The sequence below is a fragment of the Camellia sinensis genome, chromosome 1 (assembly GCF_055761805.1).
Source record: "Camellia sinensis isolate YWXY chromosome 1, ASM5576180v1, whole genome shotgun sequence".
Lineage (NCBI taxonomy): Eukaryota > Viridiplantae > Streptophyta > Magnoliopsida > Ericales > Theaceae > Camellia > Camellia sinensis.
In genome coordinates, this window is record NC_138961.1 from 252,805,859 (window position 1) to 252,827,019 (window position 21,161).

At 36.3% G+C, this 21,161-nt stretch overlaps 2 long non-coding RNA genes across 2 annotated transcripts in view; both read left to right on the plus strand.

Moving 5' to 3' along the window:
- Positions 1–21,161, plus strand: part of LOC145789451 (uncharacterized) — a 207,988-nt gene that overhangs the window by 33,846 nt on the left and 152,981 nt on the right. The gene's annotated exons all lie outside the window — the stretch shown is intronic.
- On the plus strand, positions 372–2,867 carry LOC114315859 (uncharacterized). The gene is made up of 3 exons (XR_003647941.2): positions 372–588; positions 1,922–1,957; positions 2,596–2,867. It is a non-coding gene; the product is annotated as an uncharacterized LOC114315859 (long non-coding RNA).

The window sequence follows — 21,161 nt, forward strand, 5'->3', positions numbered from 1 at the left end:
GATTTGAGAAACCAAAATTTAGGATGAAAATAAGTTTAATTTAATATTTGGAACCTTATAGGAGTTTGATTAAAAATCTGATTTGGATTGATAAATTTAAATATATTTAGTTAGATTCTAATGGAAGTCAATTAGACTAATTAAATTATGTGGGATTTGAGATTAGTTATAATTAACTAATTTTGTGTTAATTAAAATTTATTAAGATTAAGTGATGCTTAATTAAATTATTCCTAGACATAAATTGAATAATGGACTAAATTAGTATTGGGGGTTAAATGGTGTGGGTGTAGTGAGAAATCTGTGTATGTGTGTGTATGTGATGCGTTGGAAATCAAGAGAGAGTGCACGTGTGCTATGTTGAGGTCAAGAAGTGAGGTGTGTGTCTGAGTCAATGTATATCCTGCTGAAGCTCAAAAACAAAAAAGAAAAAGAGAGGAAGCAAGAGAATGGTAATTGGAGATCTCAAGAGTGTAGAGAGAGAAACCCACTTTTGTGCTAAGAATTGGAGATGAGGTAGAGAGCTAAAGAAAGAAAAGCTAAGAAAGTGAAGGATTGAAGAATAATTCACCAAATTGAAGATTAAAGGTAAGGATTTCAACCTTAATTTTGTAAAGCTCATGTATTACACTTGAAATTAATGATGAGATTGAGTTCAATTTTATGAAATTTGTTAAGAAATGTCAAGAAGATGATGAATAGTAAACTAAGTTCACATCTATGGTTGCATGTATCATGTTTCATCATTTTGAACTTGGTTTTGAAGATCTTGCATAACATTAGAGTTGCATGTTTTCAAAAACAAAATTATGGCTCACATGTTCAATTTCTTGTTTTGAAAATCAAGAAGAAATAGAATCTACTTGTATGTAATTTTACATATAATGAAAAGAAAAGAATTAAGGTCAAGAACTAAGAAATTAATTTGGAAAATTTATCAAGTGAGTTTAATTTGTGTTATTCCTCATGAATTTGGACTTCACATTTACAAGCATCAATGAATTTTAAGAGATTTGAAGAATTAATTTCATGTTTGGGTATAAGAAGAGCAAGTTTTGGGAAATTAAGAATTCATGGACATTTTGGAACTTAATATTGAATTAAAGGAATTTTGGATGTAATTGGTTTGAATTTTGATCCTAATTTCACACATGCAAATATTTTTCTAAGAGTTTTATAAGTTTAATTTCATGTTTTAGATAATCCTCCATGCGTCATGAATTAAGAAAGTTATGGAATTAGTCTCATGGATTTTGTAAGAAATAAGGTTTTAAGTAAGAAATTAAGTAGACTCATAGTTATGGAAATTTGGAATTAATTACTTTGGGTTTGAATTTAGTTATCTTAACATGAAATTGAGTTTCAATTGTACATGCATTATGAATTTTTCAAGAGTTTTGAAAGTTTACTTCATGTTTTGAAATTTGTTGGTTTGAAATTGGGTTTCATATGGAGAAAATAAATCAAATCTAAATTTGGACAATTGGAGCATGATTTTGAATAAATGATTTCTAATTGAGAGTGTTTATTAAATTATGCAATGGTTCTCCATATTTTTGTACCAAATATACAAGTTTTGAGGCTTTGAATATCAAATTTGAACTTCAACTACAATTCTGGAGATTCCAGAATTCACACTGTCCACTCGAGCGAGGAAAGTCTCGCTCGAGCATGAAAATCGAGCTCCCAGGAGTTTTCCAAAATTTTACAGTCCGCTCGAGCGAGGACTATATTTTCATCAATTTTTAACTAACTCTTTTAAATGCATAATTGCATCCTCATGACATTCTAAGTATTCTTAGGCACCAATTGAACTCACATAATCATGGAATAAACTAGAAACACATAAAGAAAGTTGAATTAAAATGAAATGAATATTGAATGGTGCTTCTATTGTGTTTTTGTTATATGATTTATATAGGTGGGCATCCGAGGCCTTGTATTGACTTAACCCACTGTGAGTAGTAACTTTGTAAAGCTATGTTCAATTTTTAGTATTTTTTGAATAATATAAGATGATCTATTTCTGAAATATTAGTTTCTGTATAAATGAATGGTTGTCCAATGTTTCTGAAGTGTATTCGTGGTATTCTTAACTTCAAATGACATTTGTTATCTGTTCTGTTACGTCCTAATTATGGGCCAACTGTACGTCTCATGAGTCAACCGTTAAGGATCCTTATGTATACGTCTCTTTATGGGCCAACTGAATGTCTGATGAGTCAACTGTACCGTATCCGTGCACGTGAGTCAACTGTATGCCTTTATGGCCGTCCCTTTATGGGTCAACTGTATGCCTTTATGGCCGTCCCTTTGTGGGTCAACTATATGCCTTTATGGCCATCCCTTTATGGGTCAACTGTTTCTGCTAGTGCTAATGAATGTATCACGTATGATTAACTGCAAATTTTGATTATGAATATAATTCTGAATCTGTATCTGCTATGAACTATGATTTATGAACATGATTATGAATCCATTTCTGACAACTACTGAATTTTATTGTCTGCAACTATTATGGACATCATTCATTCAACCCTTTACTCTGTTATTATTCACTGGCCACCAGCTCACTGGTTATATATATATATGTAGGTGATTAAGCGCGTAACCAAGCTTAGAGGCGTCTGCTTGGAATCAGTTTTCGACAGCCAACCTATGTGCCTCCCGTGGAGGTTCCAAACATGTCTAGTGGTTATGGCTAAGTGTATAAGTTAAAGTTTTGTTTTTCCGTTCAGTTAGACAAGTCTTTGTGTATTTTGTAAATAGGACTAAGTCTCTTTTTGTCTAGCTTATTTATATGTTTATATATGATGATGTGTATATGTATGTATATTAAGTTTTAAAATTTTTCTGTCTCATATAAATCTGTACAGCTCAATGAATGTTGTATTATTGTTATTTGCTTCCGCAGCCCCTAATTATATGTTATTCAGTCAAAAGGCCTTTGGTAACCCAAGGATTATTGGCCGGTTACGATGCTAAACCTATAGGGGTTGGTTTGGGTCGTGACAGAGTGGTATCAGAGTACGAGTTAATATCTCACACACGTGTCCATTGAGCATTGAAATGTCTAGAACAAATTTAAGCTTCATGCATATAGAAAGTAAGTAGTAAGTTGTGCATTCAGGAATATGTATTTACACTGTGTAATATGTTTAAGTATTGAAACTAAGTATTATGAGCTATTATGGAATTTTAATGATTATAAGGAGATCGAAATGTGTTTGATAAAGTTAAGTAACGAGGCTAAAAGCTAAGAGTTATTGTGGAATTTCTAATGTTATGAGGAAATTTGAACTTTGACTTAAGCATTGGTGAGTACCAGTATGTCGATTTGTGGAAACAAGATGTTATGAGGAATTTTCACATTATAAGGAAATTAGGATTGTTGATTGGAATATTAGTGAGCACATGTGTAAAGATTTGTGAGAATATAGTGTTATAAGAGGTTATTTTGAAATTTCAACGATTATGAGGAAACTGGAATGTGTTGAATTAGTTTAGCACTGAGGCCGAAAGCTAAGAATTATGGTGGAATTTCGAAAATTTCTACTGTTATAAGAAAATCAGAATATTTGACTAGTACGTTGGTGAGAATAAGTATGTTGGTTTGTGGAAACGTAATATTATGCAAAATTAGAATCTTTAATGAAAGTCATGAAAGCTATATGGGTTAAATGTCTAATTGGACTATGAGAATATTTGGGAATTGAGGAATTTGATGACCAATGAAATATGTGAAATTGTGGTAACCAATGATGAGAGAAGTTATTTGATATGTAAGATGGCATATTTTGGTGGGAACCTATTATGTGAAATGTTGAACTGTAGAGTCTCATGCCTTTGTTGAAAGACCTTGAAAGTCCGATTGGAATCACGTTTGGCCAGCGTAGGTTCGAATCGGAAATTATTGGTAAATTCCATGGGAATGAATAGATTACCCTACCAGTGTCCTTATATGCTTGTGTGTGTATGCTTACTCGTATATGATATGCGTTTTGTGTTATATTTTAAGTCAATTGACATTAAACCAAGTGTTATCAACCATCAATTTGTGTTTGGCCCTTCTTTTCTATCATTAGGAAAGGATGGCAAAAAGTAAGAATGATTTGAAAGTTGAGACTTTGGCAGAACGACTGGACAAGGTAGAAGAAGTACTTGAGGGAGTAATGAAAGCTATGCAACAATGCTATGACAAAACGCAAAACCAAAAGAAAAAGTTAAGTGTGAAGTCGAAGAAAGAACCAAAGGAAAGGACTAAGAAATTTATCCTAGGAGAGTCAAGCAATTCTAAGTAAGGTAGTAAGTTTCGTCCACTATGTTCCACATGTCACAAGCGACATAGAGGGTTGTGTCATCGACTTACTGGAGTATGTTTCAAGTGTGGAAAGATGGGGCATCTAGTAAAAGATTGTTCTAAAGGCCCGGAGAAAACTCAAATGAGTCAATTGGTTAAAGGTTAGTACTTAACTATAAAGTAGGAATTAGTAGGAATGCTTTAAATGCATGTATAGAAATTTGGAGTTAAAAGTTTATGTGTGTGTGATTTATTTGAATTGGTCTTAATCAGTATTTGATAAAGATGGAACTCGTTTGTTTGACCATTTAAAACTCAACCTAAGATTGCTAAAAATTATTAGAGCATCGCTAAGACTTGACTTGACACTGTCAAAATTAGAAGAATGTGAGCAAGACTTGATCAATTGATGAAAATGAAAAAAAAAAAAAAAAAAGCAAAACAAAAACAAAAACAAAACTGGGACTTCTACTTAGTCTAACAAAGTTATATACTTTTGGAAACTTGTTTGAATAAAAGGAAAATTTGTACTCCACGTTAGGAGACTGAAACCTATGAGAATTAGAAAGAAAAGACCCAATTTACTAAAATGGTATCGTTATTGAATCTTTTAATAACGTTGAAAGAAACATTTATAATTAACTTAAGCTACAAAGTCAAAATATAGACTTCTAAAAAGGAAAACACAATAATTCCCTTCTGGAATAGTGATTAGAAATGAATGATATTATGATCTTGTAGACATAATTAAATAGTGTGTCTTTTAGGAAATTTGATTCTGTACAACTTTCGTTCTTTGAGTTTTGGTCAGTTCGAATTATTTAAGCATGAAACGGTGCATTTTTATACTTCTTCAGCAACTTACTTATGATTAAATTATACTAACTTTATTTTTTTGCAGGATGGTGGGTCTTACTAATTTTTTTATGCAGGGCTGGCCCACCATATTTTTATTTCTATTTTGTTTATTTTATAATCAATTTATATTTCGTTGTGTATGGACAAGAAACTAAATGCCACCGTATCTCGGGAAACTACCCATTCGTCTCGGTGCGGTTGGAACTACTTGTCTTGTCCCGTAACAAGAATTAAATGTATTTTTGTTTGTGTTTGGTGGACACGTGAGTGTTAAATCTTGTACTCATACCAGTATACCTGTATACTGACCCGTTTTGTCTCTTGGCAACTCGGGTGTGTTCTGTTTGAGCGCAGTCGAGCTTCCTTTGCAGGATTAGTTGGGGCTACGGTGGTGACGTTGAATTACTATAGTTGTTGGACTTGTCGTTTGGACTTCTTTTGTTTTCTTGAGTTTAGGGTTGATATTAGTTTATGTATTTATTATTATTTTTTTTATGACTTTAGTATTGAGATAATTTGGCATGGTTTGTAACCGTACATTATTTAAGTTATTTTTACTTTGTATTGTTACTTTAATGTTGGAGGTATTGGTTAGTTATGAAATTATGGTGGATGGTTTGGTTGGCATTTAGTCTTTTTGTTTCACCCCTAGGATTTGGATAATGGAATATTGATTGAGGTTTAGTTCTAATTTAATATTTAATTGTCTAAATTTTGGGGCGTGACACATTTATTTACTAAATTGGTGAATAAATATATATTAGTATTTTTTATAGTAAAATAATAAATATGTATATGTTTATGCATAGTTATTAAAAAAAATAAAACTTTGATAAAATTTTATATTTTATTTAAAATTATTTAGTATTTATAGATGTGGTAGACAGTAAAAGTGACATCTATCTATATATTATATAAGGAAAATGGGGTTTCTAACCCACAACTTTGTGAGAGTTCAAATATCTCAATTTTAATTTTCTAATTTTTTTGATCTAAAAAAAATATCTCAGCATTTATTGATTTCTCCTAACCCATAAGCTTTTTTTGACTTCTCCCGTACATATTGCCACACTTTTCAACATCTCCCATACACTATAGTTAGTGATGGGATTATTAAATTATTTTTATAAAAAATCTAAAAATAATAATTTGGGTATTAAAAATATCTAAAACAAATATAAATTCTTATTAAATCTATCTATCTATCTATATATATTATATAAGTAAAATGGGGTTTTCGTGAGGCGCATTGTGAGAGTTTCCAAACCTCATAATGAATATGTAGATTTATTGAATTAAAAAATAGTATTAGCTAATCCATTAAAGTAATAGTTGTCAAAATATTAATAATTTCGTAATTTATAGTTTTCAAAAAGAAAGATAAAAAAAAATAACAATGCTAGGTGGCCCGAACACTCATGGCTCGAAACACCCAAAACGACGTCATTTTAAGTGTAAAACGACATCATTTTGACACATTCAAGCCACACAAATTCGGGCCAAGTTTTATTTCCTTTAAAAAAATAAAAAATTACTTCTTACTATATTACTATATTATTCATACCATATATAACTACTCTCAAATCTTCAAAATTCATGATAAAAATTAAGAACCTTCAAAATATTTTGATTTAATTACACACATTAATTTCTTTTGTACATTTTTTTTTCTTTTTTGATTTATTTTATACACTCATATGTACTAATATTTAGGGAAATTTATTGGAAAATCCTATTATAGTAAATTATGGTCCATTTGGTCCCCCGTTTTTTCCCTTTGTTTGACAAGTCCATTTAGTGAGTACTTTCTTACTGGGTAGTCCTTTTTCAAATGGAAATAGGGTGTAGCCTAACATATATGCCCTCACGTTCCAATTTTATGAGGATTCTTATGCGTTTATTTTTGATATGTGCAAGTCACGTTTTGGGGGAGTTCAAGATATCAGTTCACATAGGTATCAGATGGAGGGGCTAGGGTTTTATTGCTTTCTGTTGTTTGGAGTAGGACAACACGGTTAAGGTTGTTGTGTGGGGTTACGTGGATCACTGGCTTCTACCGGTCGTTTTTTTCACAGGTACGTTATGAGACCATTTTATTATTCAACATTTGCACATTCAGGATCACTCAATGTTGAGGCTGTCATTGAACATTGTTTTGGTGTGTGTACTCATTTTGTGCGTGTACTCGGTTCTTTTTTATCAGTTGCATTTATATGTTGTTACATTGTTGTCGGGAAATTCGCCGGTATACCACGTTCGGTGATTAATCAATGCAATCGTTTAGGATTTCATTTTTTTTCCTGTTCGACTTATATTGTTTTATGTTATTGCACAAGGTTCTTTCTGTAGGTCTATTTTTCAATTGTGGGGTTCATGTGGGGGAGGGGGTGTGTTTGTTTTTTGTGCATATGGGGGAGTGGGGGAGTGCTTTTTCTCTGTTCATATGGAGGAGGGGGGGAGTGTATCATTTTGCACTAACGGTGCGTATTTGTATACGAATTACACATCTTTCCCTTACAGATGGACGCATTTATAATGCTTATGTGTTGTTACCAATCTACGAATGTTGCGTACAACCCACAACCGCCACACACATATGACAAACTAGTCGAATTCGTTTGTTCAAAATTCAAGGAACTCACCCCGGGGAACATATTATTTTTCTTCAAAATACCAGGGTACAATGAGTTCACGTTACAAAATGATGTTGACGTGGAAAATATGCTTTGTCTTGCGCGGTCGTTCTGGTTACAGGTTGTCAACGTGGTTGTCAAACAAAATTTTGGTGTGGACACATGGATCCAATCCAACAATCATAGTGTTAGCGAAACATTATCGCCGCGTCACCCAAGTGTGTTGGACAATTTCGACATAGATGATGAGGTTGACTTGTTGCAGACATTCTGCCCCCATAATGATAAGGTATTCATGTCTGAGTCATGGGCAAATGGGTTCCCTCATATAGGACAGCATTTTGAAGGTGGCGCAGCTAAATTCCACAATGTGTTGTGCAAATATGCTGTTCAGTGCGGCTTTAAGTTCACTTACGTTAAAAATGACTTTGTCCGGATTACCGCCATTTGCGCAATGTCTGCAACAAAAGGCTGCAATTGGAATGTTCATGCCAGAAAATTGGAGGCGAATGGGTTCTTCTACCTCCGCAAATGGGTTAGTGAACATACCTGTGGTGTTGCTGTACGCACATCCACAAATCGGCTTGTTGGATCTGACCTGGTGGCCGACATCATGGCAGAGCGGATACGTGACAGGCCGCTTACATGTCCAAACGAAGTTATACTTGAGATGAAACAAGATTATGGTCTGGACATAACTTACCGTGCAGCGTGGTTTTGGGTTAAAAAAGCAAGGGGGGAACTATTTGGCGCGCATTCAATTTCATTCGATTAGTTGCGGTGGTACAACGCTGCTGTGATGGAACACAACCCCGGCAATTACGTTACCCTCGAGCACGATGACCACACCCACCAGTTCACAAGATACTTCATATCTTTGAAGGTATGCATCGATGGGTTCACCCACTGTCGTCCACTCCTTTTCCTTGATGCCACATTCCTCAAAGGTCGTTTCAAAGGATTTTTACTAGCAGCCACTGCCAAGGAGGTTCGTATCCCCACCAATTTTTCGTACTAACACATCATTCTATCATACATAAACATTTCCACCATCCATATATTCACGGTTAGCATTCACAAAATCTACTTTTCAACAATTGCTGTCAACGTCCATCCATGTGCAACAGGGTTATTCCTACTAGCATTCGCTGTGGTCGCCTCCGAGAACACGACAAACTGGTCTTGGTTTCTATAAAACCTCGCACATGTTCTAAATGGAGACAGACCACTCACATTCATTTCAGATCAGAACGCCGGGTTACTGGAGGCAATGCCAACTGTTTTCCCTAACGCGGAACATGCCTTCTATTTGCAGCATTTGCAAAGAAATCTGTGTCACAGGTTGCATTACATAAACAGTATGCACCGGGCTGGGTTGGTGAGCAAATTACGCCACTGCGCATATGCACCAACGGTTGTCGCGTTAAATAATAAACTCGAACAATTCCAAAAGTCAGGCCGCGGTGTTGCATCTGAATTCCTTGCTACCACACCACCACAACATTGGGCTAATGCATTTTTCAGGTAAACGAAATGTGCATCACCATCATTCTCAACAAAATTCACCCTCCACAATGTTACCAAACCCTCCACATCGTACTACAATCCATAACACCTGTAACTCATTTTTAAATTGTAGAGGAAGACGGTACGGCGAGATGTGCTCAAATGCTGCAGAATCATTCAACTCATAGATACGGGAGGCCCTTAATCTGCCAGTCACCAGGATGGTTGATAACATCAGAGCTAAAATAATGCGTCAAATGTCAAAGCGTAGAGATGCATCCCAATCATGGACTGGTACAATATGTCCCAAAATGGAGTCCCGTTTGGAGAAAGCATTCAACAAAGGCAGCTCATGGCGAGTCAGTCAATCAAATGCAGATGTATACGAGGTCCACTCATTCCCTTTGGTTACAGTCAACATTGGCACCCAGACATGTTTATGTTTCCAGTGGCAACTTAATGGGTTCCCCTGCGCACACGCGATGGTCGCCGTTAGGAAAAGCGGTCGTGATTTGAACGATCTTGTAGAAACCTACTTCCATGTATCAGAATACCGTTCGACTTACGCCGTAAGTATCTTCCCAATTCTAACCGTCGAACAACCACCGTTTGATCCGCATGACTACCTCATCAAACCCCCCGCTGTCAAACGCCCTCCCGGCAGGCCAAAAAAGAGCGGATACTATCAAGGGGTGAGCATGTGCAACAGATCCGATGCGGCAGGTGTGGCCGCATGGGGAACCACAACAGGAAAACATGCAATGAGCCCATTTAAACCGCTCACGAATTCTCGAACGTTCAACATTACAATTTTTCAGTTTCCGTACCTACGCTGTGACAGTGCCAAATAAATATTTACTTACGTTTATGTTATTTTCATGAACAATCTCTATCCATTTTTGAGGCAATTATATAAAAAGTGTGCGACTACACACCCTTTTACGAATATTCAATGTGTAACGTACAAATCATATAATATGTGTACTACGACAATAATCAACACTTCATATTTCACACATCCACACATTACCAACAAAAAAAAGAATAACACATATTGTACCAACATTACCGCGGCACTAAAACAACACATTTTAATCACTCACCAATTTTTGAACATTTAACGTAAACAAGTTATTTTCTTGTAACATCACCATGCCACATCCACATAAATCGTTACATACAAGTTTGCTATTTTCTGTAACTATGCAGTGCCACAAACACATTACCCCGGGACTATAACAACAATTTCGGATCCACTTCCATCCAGCAAACACATTACATTATATTCGTTCCTCATCATACGTTATCGTCGTGTTAGCTTGACATTACACGTACACAAACACTCCTCTCAAACGTCAACATAGCGTCGCACAGACTAGACACTACACTCCTAACACTTTTAGCAACCAAGTCAGACATAACACTTAAACACTATCGCAGCCAGTATGCCAAGCATAGTTACATCACATCCTTTTCTTCTAACGTTATCACCACACATTCACATCACTCAATTCCATCCACTTCCATCCTAGAAATGTGTGACAAAAACTAATACAGCATGACATACCCTTTACGATACACAATACATGATTTTCTTTCCAACCGACACGTTCTCGTCATTTTAACACGCCATCACACTCACACCAACACTCCCTTCAAACATCAACATAGCTTCCTATATGCTTACTTTCCTCACACGGTGACGTAGTGTCCAACGTGGTTGGCCTTGCATTACTCCCACCCCCAGCGACCATGTTCCACTACTACCCACACAAAACAACCACTACACATACTTCACATTGTCATAACGAAACAAAACACTAATTTCAAAGCGTACGCCAACCATGGTCACACCCTACACCTTTTCAGCTAACATAAACAACGTACCACCCACCTTCGACTACATCCATACACTATCCGCTGCACGATAGAAACATTCGGAACACGCTCCCACAAAATTGGCCACGCTACTCAAACAACACCAACCCCTCCCCCCCCAAACTTATAAAATGTCCAACTCCACTCACTCGTTATATACACACGTCCCACGAACAACACATCAATTGACCCCACCGTTGCCCAATAACCAAACGAGAACCATAAATTAACCCCACACACCCACCACCCAAAAATAAAATTAAAAAACAAACAAAATCTACCCACCCACTCCAAGAAACACACAACCAACACACACACTCACTGTTGTTCTGCCAAAATAAATTTGAATCCACAATCTTAGCACAACAAACCAACCAAAAAACATTCATGTGCAAATAAACAGTTTCACCAACTTTCAAAAAAACTCAAAAAACAGATCAACATTTTCCCCATGTTCCAAACAAAACAAACAAACCACAATAATTGTATGCGCACATAGTTCACTACACTACCCCCAAAAATCCTAAATTATTATAATCTTCCACATTATACCAATGTCTGCCCCATGTTGCTGGCAAACCCCTCTCAGCGGATCCCCAATCAACTACTTCACCATGTTAGCCTGAAGAACACTGCAGTTGCCTCCTTGCAAAGACCGCGCAACATCCACATGGTGCACGTACTGTCTCATGATGGCGTAAACTACAATCGCACAGTCAAGCCTGTGAAACCAAACATATAATTAAAAAACCAAATTACAAAATGATATGGATCCAATTTGTGGCATTATTTACGCTAACTAGATTACGCCTTTGCTGTGGGCATTCCACGGCTGACTCCACTGGCATATCGACTTCCTGTGTTCCGATAACGTCAAACACTCCACGAGAAGCCATCGACTCCCGTTGCACTTGGAAAAAAATTCTTTTCTGCACAATTACCAAATAAAACAAACTAATATTATCCCTCATGCAATTTCGGGGGAAACCCAACATATGCACTAAATCACCACTGCGCAAACTCATCAACGTCATAGCTTCCTTTGTATGAGCATCCCCCGCACCACCCCTATTACGCATCGAGTTGTAATGTTTCCAATTACCATCCTCCGTGTCGTGCACAACAAGAGTCCAATGCGATTGGTGGCATAAGGGGAAATGGAAATAATGCGCTTCTCCTGCGGCACACACGTTATTCATCACGTACTTCGCCCTGGCCAATTTATTCTTATTCTTCATCATGTCCTAAATCAGCCAAATAATCAACAACATAAAACGATAGAACGTACCAAACAAACACATAAACATATGCACGCGTAAAACCCTCACCAAACATATACTGTTAAAGAAGTAAGATTTATCCAAGAAATCTTTCCCTACATTCAACTTCTCCTACTCATCTGTAAGCACCTCGGCGTACACATCTATCACCTGCAAAAAGGTAATAACAAACTGCGAACCATCACACCCACAATGAAAACATGTGCGACCGATCTATCATTCACTAGCACTGCAATATCCAATTACTACAAAAAATCACCACAACTTACATTTCCTCTCACAGCGCCCTGCCGCACAATAGCTCTTACATCAGAAAAGTAAACAGCGTTACCATCCACTCACCCAACCCACATCACCGCCCTGCACACATTTTACACACCAACACATTCAGATAAAGCAACACATGTCAAACACATTACGTCAAAAAAAAAAAAAAAAAAAACAAATAACAACATACAACACATTTGCTCACCCATCACCATATCTGTCATACGCAGTCCGTATGATACCTGTCTCGCACTCAGACATCATCTTTTACACAGTGTTACGGTTGTTTATACCAAACCCAGAAAAATTCTTACCCACTTCCCCAACCTCTTCAACGTTAATAACATCATCACACTCAACACGGTCCAATCCACGAACAACATTACCGTCCCGTGCACTTCCACCTTTGTTACCCACCTTCCAATTTCACAAACGCACCTCCGGATATTCAAATTCTGGTAATTTTAGATTTTTCCTAACCTTTCCTTTTATAGTACGCACAAACGAATTCATACCATCGTTCAACACACCACCATCCCCAATCACAGGACTGATGACAACCACTTCATGCTCCCCACCCTGACCCACACCAGCATTTACGTCCGTCTCACCACCACGTCCGAAACCATGCACATATGACAATGGGGACGCATTTACCATAACATCGCTACAAATCGCTTTACCACGGCTTCCCACCCCTTGCAGACCGCTCCCCGCGTCCCTCTCAAGTACCATTTCACCAACAGCCTCACCAAGGAACCCATTGTAATGTTGCATGACATTGTGCACGGCCTGATCCGCAAGTTGCTCTTCCAAACATGCTACAGTCCTCTTCAACTCTGCATTTTCCTCTGCCAGTTTTTTAATTTCTTCATCTTTAACTTTGAAAATGCTCTCGAACCCTCCAACCAGATTCGCTACCTGCATTTCATTCTTCCGTTTCAACATTGCAACCTCGTCCATCAAATTCGCCATAAATTTTTCTGTCTCATCTCCACTCACACCGTCAACCACATATTTCGTACCAATTCGAAGACGACCCCCCTTCCCGCTAACGTCTTCAAAATCCGACCTGGATGTTCCCACTTTTATCCCTGGACATGCATCCACGTCGCCCCCTAATTCCCTTAACTGTCTACCCACCCCTTCATCATTGCCAATGGACATCCTGCCACCTACTGCTTCAGTCTTACCCCCAGCATCCTCGACATTCGTGTCACCACATCGTTCATGTAACCCACCTACCACTAACCTTTTACTATCATCGACCATGTCTGCATCATCACCCGAGCGTATAGAACCCAATAGGATGAAACGTTCATGTTTCGCAACCACCAACTTATCTGGTAATACCTGCACGCAACACAAATTCACCAAACCATTTAGATGTGGTCCACAAATTACATCGGAAATAATAAACACACATTTTACCAGTAACACCACACATGAACAAAACAAACAATACCTCAAACTTTGCTTGCACTAACAGTTTCACCCCTCGTGCACTGGATACCAATTCACCAACATTCCACTTCAAAAATCTTGAAAACATGTGCACCGATTTCGCTTTAACTATGGTTGTGTGTTCGCATAACTAGAACTGGGGAGGACAACACACAACACGTTACACGTCATACACATTTCTAAAACAATCAAACAAGAAAACAATAACCACCACTTTCAAATCAACTACAGAAACAGTTCTTCCACACACCACTTACCAACAAGGCGATGACACATCCAGTCACTTTCTCAGGCGTCTTGTGGAAATCCCTAACAGAACACATCAGTGAGTGCCGTATCGCTCCACACCAATCGTATAATTTCATTGCTTCTAAATTTTCAACGTATCGGATAAATGCCTAACTAATTATCTCTCCGGAGTTTGCAAAAAACAACTTCCCACAAACATAAAGGCATAATAGTTTTGCTGTGTCCTCATGATCACGTGGGGTATCTCCTGCTGCTTAGGGGTGCAACTTGGGCGAGCTCAACCCGAGCCCAGCCCGAATTTTTTTAGAACTTGGACAAAATATTTTCAAATTTAGTACGAGCTTGGGCAAAAATTCAGAAGCCCGAATTAAATTTGAGCGGGCTTAGGAAAAGACGTCAAGCAACCCGAGCAACCCGAAACCCGAATTATACATATATAGATATATAAAAATATTAAATATACATATAAATTATTAGCCATTACATGATAATAAAGTAATTTATATTATTAAATCATATTGAATATATATTATATATACAAATAACATAAAATCTTACTTTTTTTCTTTTTATTTGCACTCATAAATTGTAAGGACTACTATAGTGGCATCTCTCTTATATTATAAAAATTATTTGTTTTGATGGTATTAATGATTTTCAATAAAAAAATAATAATAATAATAATTGTAAATAGAGTCCAATTTTAATAATTTCATAGTGTAGCTGCAAAAAAAAAAAAAAAAAAACTGAACTTCCTTTACAACTCGGGCAACTCGGGTTTAATTCGGGTCGGTCTTGGGCAAATAACCTCGGGTTACAATTCGGGCTTGGGCGGGCTTGGGCAGGTCTCAGCACAACTTGGGCTGGGCTTAGACAACCTCCCAACCCGACCGAACCCGCCCAAGTTGCACCCTTACCGCTGCTGCCTTAGTCAACATATCCCTGACAAGTTTTGTTGAAATTCGACTCGTTCCTCCACACCTACGTTTCACAAAATCTGACGAAGGCCTCGGTCTTGGTGTCAAATCAAGAAAAGCATCCCCACATTGCAATCCAAATAACAACTTGATATCCTCATCTATTAGATCAACACTCTGGCCACCAATAACAAACTTCCCATGCCGTATGTTATATGCCTTTATGATGCTGACCACCAAATCATCACCTTTTCTGAATTCCGTGTGATCAAGCTGATTTATCAATATCGCTTCGTACATCAGCCAGAAGGGGGTTTTCCTCAAATGCACAAGGTGCACGTCCCGAAGCTTCACCGCATACACTAACTTAATAATGCCAGACATGTTTGACCGAAAATTTAGACAGGCCTTCGAACGTCTATGTGAACCTCCCAAACATGCGCCAACTTCATTCTGGTTGAACAACACATGCGCTGGCATCTTAATTAGGGATGGCAATTTGAAACCGGCCCGATGTGGACCTGATCCCCCGATCCCGATTTGAACAGTTTTTTTCCAAAAAATACCCCCGACGGGGAGGGGATGGTATTTAAAAATTAATCCCCGATTAATTTTGGGCCGGGGACGGTGATTAATGCCCAATCCCTGGCCCCGCCCCGTTTGTCCCCGACTTAGTATATATATATAAAATATACTTTATATATATTTTGTTTCTGTCTCTCTTTCTCTCTCTTTCAGTTGCACACTCTCTCTCTTCCCTCTGTTCTCTCTATGGTTCTCATCCTCTCATGGCCTCTCATCTCTCTCTCTCCCTCTCACTCACTCAGAGTCTCCCTCTCTCTCACTCTCGTACCTCTCCTTCCCTTCAGCGCCACCGCCTCTGTCGCCTCGCACCGCCGTCCTCCTCCGTTGTTCGTCGCAGCCACCGTCGTCCATCGCAACCGTCGTCGTCTACCATCGCCAATTGCAGTCACCATCGCCGATCGCAGCCACCATGGTCCACCTTCGTTGCAGTCACCATCGCCGACTCAGATCTGTTTGATGACACACAGATCTCAGATCTGTGTTGATTGATGATGCACACTCAGATCTGTCTCTATTTGTCTTTTTTTTTTGGTAGTTGATGCATGTTGCTGATGTTCTTGATTGATGATGCACACTCAGATCTATTGATTGATGATTTTTTTTTGATGATTTTCTTGATGATTTTGTTGATGTTAAAAGTTGTTGATGATATTGAAACAGATTTGGGCGGGAAATTTTCGGGATTGGGGAAACCCGATCCCCGTTAGGGAGCGGAGATGGGGACGGTGACAGGTTCCCCGTCAGGGATCGGGGCTGAGGCTGGGGAATTTTTTACCATCAGGGATTGGGGACGGGGAGTGTGATCCCTGGCCCCGCCCCGTTGCCATTCCTAATCTTAATGCATTTTTTCTTGCTATCTGCCAAGCCTAACGTTTCCTGCCGTTGACGTTCACATGACCGCGTCCACTGACTGAGACCACTTCCATGCCTTACAGCATGGAACAACAATATCATAAACGCATGCTCCAAACATAAAATGAACAAATCAAGTTAACAAGTTAACAACATCATAAAAGCATCACTCTGGCCACCATTTAACGTAAACAAGTTATTTTCTTGTAACATTACCATGCCACAGCGTGACCACACATACATGTTCACGTACACAAAAACAAACGTATGCAATCACATTGGGGGTTACGTATCACATTAACATACACAATTTCACATTACAATTACACTTTCGTCACGAACCACAATTTTCACACACAAAAAAAAAAAAAAAAAAAAAAACATCGCACCCCCCAAATCCACTCCAGCAACCGTGACGTATAGACCCACACACCCATAAAGACTTCACGTACCCATAATTCGTGCATTTAACAAGTAACCCCATTTCACACACATGTATAAACAAACTAACAAACCCCACAGCAAGAACCACAAAAAATTAGACAACACCACATAGCCTAAGACCATCCCCAACAAACTGGACCACACCCCTACAAATCGTTTCTCAAAATAATAGAATTCTTTATGGCCATAAAGGGACCACCAACAGCTCATTTTATAGCAAATTACCAATAATCACCATGACGCTGACATCACATGTTAACCAAACAACAACAGAACAAACTTACAAACATAACGTGACAAACAAATTCACAAACCATGACTGACACTATTACAAAATAATCAACATAACAAATGATAAACTAATATAAAAACAATATTTCTCACTCCAACTTACTTTTTGCAGACATTGACGGAACGGAAAAAGACGTCCGCGGTTCCCTCTGAAATAGATCGAACACCCACGTTGTAACCCCCAAGTTAGGGTTTCAAGAAATACCAGTAATCACCCAAAACCACACCAACACCCACACTAATATGACCTAAATATCAATTCGATTACAATCCCACAAATCACGTTGCTTAGCTTCGCCTACACGTATTTGAATTTCAAAATCTACCGAAACAACAATCGGGAAAAAAGGAATGGTTTCTACCCAAAAACACCAATTTGATTCCTTTCCATTTGGGGGTTATTCCTTTTTTGTGGATCGTTGACATAGGGTCGGATTGTCGCGAACGGGCCGAAAATCCGTAAACGTTTCACGTCCGACTGAATGCTTGTGTGGACGTCACGTGTGACCCAACTTTTAAAACTTAAACAATGACCCCCTGCGCGCGTGTCACAAACCCACAAAACTTCAAAACAGTACTAGTGCACTTTTCTAAGTCAACGTGAAACACACACTCTCATTCATCTCCCTTACACATTTGGAAACATTCACGCCACTAGTGGCAAATACGTCAATAACCAAATTAAGAGACCATTCAGTTACTAAGAAAACATTTAGGACCATATAGGTTATAAGTTCAAAAAATGGGATTTTTGGGTCAATTCCCCTAATATTTATGCCTAAATTATATATATTTTAATAAATGTGATGGGTGTGAAAAGAAATTAAATGTGTATAATTATAAACACCCTTCTTATTAGCCACATTCATTGATTTTGTTTAAAAAAAAAAAAATCTCTATCTCATCAATTTAATTCTTTAGTTAATGGATTTTCACACTACTAAAAGACAATTTTTTTAGTATTTTTTATAATGTACTTCATTTCACAAATAATTAATTATTTTTAAAATATTAAAATTTTTACTTGAAATTTTGTATTAAATAAAAATTTAATAAAATTTAAATTGAAAATTATGATTTGTTTTGAGACTTCATTTCTTTGGTCAAGTTCTATACTAAAAATAAAATCTATGAACTAACTTAATCTAATTTTAAATAATTCTTTCAAATGTAAATATAATTTAATATTAGACATATTTTAAGAATAAATATATAATTTCTTTATTGAAGTTTTAAAATATTAATAAATATGCCAAATATATATTCATATTTTTTTTATTTTGGTTATAAAAACTTTTACCATATTTTTATCATTTTGAAAGATAAATACGTGGGCAATGTGATGGTTGGACATGAACCAAAATAATTATCTAAAAATTGGATGTATAGCATAAAAATCAACCAAATCCAATTTCTACACTACTTTTGGTATTTGATCCAGTATTAGCTCATACCCATTACAAATTAACAAATTATTAAACATAAACTTAAATTGATTATTATTAATTGTTTTAACTAATTAACTGATCAATTTTTAAATCGAGCCCAAGGTAGAACTAGAATAAGTTCTATATTTTAGGTTGATCCAGTATTATATAATTTTTTTCATACATAAATATACTTAATTATTTGTCTAATAATTTTTCATATAAATATATAATTTTTTTACAAAAACTAAATAAACATTCCAAGAATATGCATACATTTTCTTATTTTTGTTATAAAAAATAACCATAATATATTTGCCGATTTTTAAAGAAAAAAACGTGGGTTAAGTGACCATGAATTGGGTATGAATGAAGATAATTCTCCAAGAATTTAAATGTAGGCATAAAAATTGATCTTAATCTAACATCTAAACAACTTTTAATGTTTAATGCCAGTACTATCCCTCAAATTAGTTCATAATATTCAAAACTTGAGAAATTATAATATAATTTAAATTGATTATTACCCACTTCCCAAAAGGGCCTAAATATATAAAATTACGTTAAAAGTCTTTATTATGTAAAAACAACTTTGTTAGTATTTTTATTAGATGAGAAACAAAGCAGTGATTTTACCTGCAATGCCATGTGGTGGATTTAAATACCACACATCTCCTATGGAATTTTAGTCCTCTTATTAGAAGATATTTCTATAACTATATCTTCGAGCAAATATAATTTTTATGGGACTCACAATATTAATAATCCAATCTCATGGATTATAGAGGAAAATAACCAGGGCCGGCCCTGCCCTAAGGCAGGTAAGGCTTGTGCCTTAGGCCCCATATTTTGGCTCAAAAATAGGGCCCCAAAATTTAAAAAATTGTTATAGGTTCAATCTTTTTTCTTTTTTTTTTTTTTTTGGTTTTAAGATCAATTTAAAGGGCCCCAAATGTTTTATTGGGCCCATGTATAATTTAGCCCATATTTATTTATAAATGTGTTTGGCCCATATTTATTAAAATAAAAATATATAAATAAATAAATAAAAAACAATAGGGCTCCTAAATTTGGTAAAACATATAAACATATATAACATAAGGTCCCTAAATTTGGCAAAATATTATAGGCTCAATGTTTTTTTTTTTGGGTTTTAGGATCAATTTAAAGGGCCCCAAAATATTTTTTTAGATCCATGTATGATTTACTCCATATTTATTTATAAGTGTAGTTTGGTCCATATTTATTAAAATGAAAATATATATATTAAAAAAAAGTGTTTGGGCTCAAGAAAAATAATACATACAATATATGGGCCCTATTTTTTTTATTTTTTATTTTTATCTTCTTTATCTATTAGATTTTAGTGGAATAAATAATTTTGCTCAAATTTTTTTACCTAGGTCTTTATCAATTTTAATTGAATAATTTTTTCCTAATTTTTTGTTCTAATTTTGTTTTATTAAATTGTTTTATTTATAATTTTAATAATTATATGTGTAAGTAAATTTTTTTATGGTTACAAACAAATAAAAAAATTATAACTTATCGTTTTATTCATGAATTTTTTTTCAATATAAAAGGGCCCCATTTTCGAAATTCGCCTTAGGCCCCGACGAACTCAGGGCCGGCCCTGAAAATAACGTGATCATAAGAATAAACAATTTAGTTTGTTTGACAAATCTAATAGTCATCCTAGAGCATTTCCAAAATAACTTTTTTGGGTGGATATTTCCAAAATAACTTTATTAAGTATGAGTATTGATTTTTGACCTCACAATCAAATAGAAAACTTAACTGGAGAGCACGCGGCGAAATAGATTAAACCAAGCACCTGTCAACAAGAGTATAAGAATACCACGGTGGCTCGTTTATTTGGGATCACTCCGACGATTAAGTCAGTAAACTTATCTCTCAAAAATATCAAACAAGTATTCAATGCATAAGTAAAAACATACCTTAGATCCAGAGGGTGTCTTACTTTTATAGCCTACAATGCCCTCATCTCCTAGAAGTCTCATTTTATAGGACTCAAGCACAATGCTTATCTCAGATTTTTAGTTAAATATAGATGAACTCCTCAAAATCTCATCCTTATCCGAACTAAGCACATCACTTCTCTAGGACTCTTTTTCCTTATCTAAATATCTCGGATTCCAGTATTACTGCACCAGATCTCGGCAATACCGCAATCATATTGGCAATCTGGC